This window comes from Trachymyrmex cornetzi, unplaced genomic scaffold, assembly GCF_001594075.2.
Source record: "Trachymyrmex cornetzi isolate Tcor2-1 unplaced genomic scaffold, Tcor1.1 scaffold1417, whole genome shotgun sequence".
Taxonomy (NCBI): domain Eukaryota; kingdom Metazoa; phylum Arthropoda; class Insecta; order Hymenoptera; family Formicidae; genus Trachymyrmex; species Trachymyrmex cornetzi.
The window spans coordinates 5,525-7,477 of record NW_017296002.1 but is presented as its reverse complement, the minus strand read 5'-3'; positions in this window follow the sequence as shown (position 1 = coordinate 7,477).

Below are 1,953 nucleotides of genomic sequence, written 5' to 3'. Positions count from 1 at the left end.
TGTGTGTGTGTGTGTGTGTGTGTGTGTGTGTGTGTGTGTGTGTGTGTGTGTGTCATACCTATCTATCATACATATTTATATTCTAGATCTAGAGTCTTTTTAGTATGTATCTTGCAGAGATTGCAACCTCAAATAAAGCAGTAATATGCGTAACAGAACAAGAAATAGATAGCTATTTACATCTAATTAAAAAAGATATCCCTGGTGGAAAAAGTTCGCTGAAATTATTCCACGTTTTGGAACATTCCCTTTTCGGCAAAATTTCAGCATTTCAGACAAATTTCAGTTTAATTTCGGCGATTTTTAGCTGAAAAATTCATTTTTAGCAAATTTCAGCAAAATTTTATTTTTGCAATTTCAGAAAAATTTCAGTAAAAATTTCAAAGAAATTTCAACAAAATTTCAAAGAAATATCAAAGTAATTTCAATTGAGTTTCAACGATTTTTTCAGTGTGTTAGCTGAAAAATTCACTTTTAGTGAAATTTCAGCAAATTTTCAACAATTTCGCTGAAATGGTCCAAAACGTGGAATAATTTCAACGAAAGTGTTTTACCAGGAATTTTATAATATCATAGCGTATGTAAATTATATAAAATGTTTCTTATAATATATGTAGAAACGTCTAAAAATTTTGTATGGACGAAACAAAATACCAGGTTGCTCTTACAAAAATATTTTGAAAAGAAGGATATGTTTCGTGATCCAAAAATAAAAAAGAAATCATTATGGACTGAAATAGTGAATGATTTTAAATTATAAAACTACAATGTTACTGAAGACATATTGGATCGAAAAATGCGAAATTTAAAACAATCGTACAGAAATTTGAAAGATAATAACAAGAAAACAGGACGTGGAACGATAAGTTGGGAGTGGTATGAGATTATGGAAGGTATATTTAAGGAGGATAGAACAATGAATATAAATACGACACTTTCTTCTGTGAAATATCCCGGCAAAAGAATGGATGCTAAACACATCAATTCTCCTATTCCGTCGACCTCAACATGTGCAGTGGTACAAATTCCCAATTCAACATGTTCAGATATGGAAATAACGTAGGATTTAAAGGAACATAAACCTTTACTTGTTAGGGGTATATCTATAAAAATATATATATATTCCTTAAAAAATGAATTATAAATAAATAAATAAATAAATAATAAATAAATAAATGAATAAATTATAAATAAATATATTTCTTAAATAATTTTATTTTATTATATTTTTTTTATTTACTCAATAAAATATACTAATATACGAATATATTAATCAGATTGTGATGTTTTTTCTTTTATAGTACATTTTGTGAAACTACAATAAGTAAACCTTCGTTAAAAGATGTTAAAAAGCAGAAGGCTATAAGATCTAAAGCATTATACTATATGCGGAAGAAAGAGTTTGAGTCCAATGAAAAGAAATTAGATACACTAGAAGGTATAAAACAGGTATTGGAGAATTTTTCTAACGTTCAGAAAGAAAGAAATGAAATATTTAAAAATATGCTTCTATTTTTAAAGGAAAAAACTAATTCATCATTAAAGGAAGATTTTCCAGTCAATAAATAAAATATGAATTCTTAATTCTTTAATATGTTTAACTTTAATACAGTTAAAATATTTGTATTTAAAATACAAATAAATTTGTACAATAAACTAATACAAATACTATTAGGTATGGGAATAAGTTTCCGCCCATTAGAGAGATGTCGTTAGTAGCACTGCTTGGGTGTTTGATAAAACGGCAATACATGTATTTGAAAGGTATGTGTTCAAGCTTTTGAGCCCAGTAGTTGATATTCGTTCGAAGCGATTTGTTTGAACTAAGCTTTGAAACAAACACGATAGGAATGGGACAATAGGCATGATAAGCTGATTCTGCTACGTGACAACGCTATGTCACACGTTGCAAAACCGGTCAAGAAATACTTGGAAGGAGTGAAGTGGGAAATT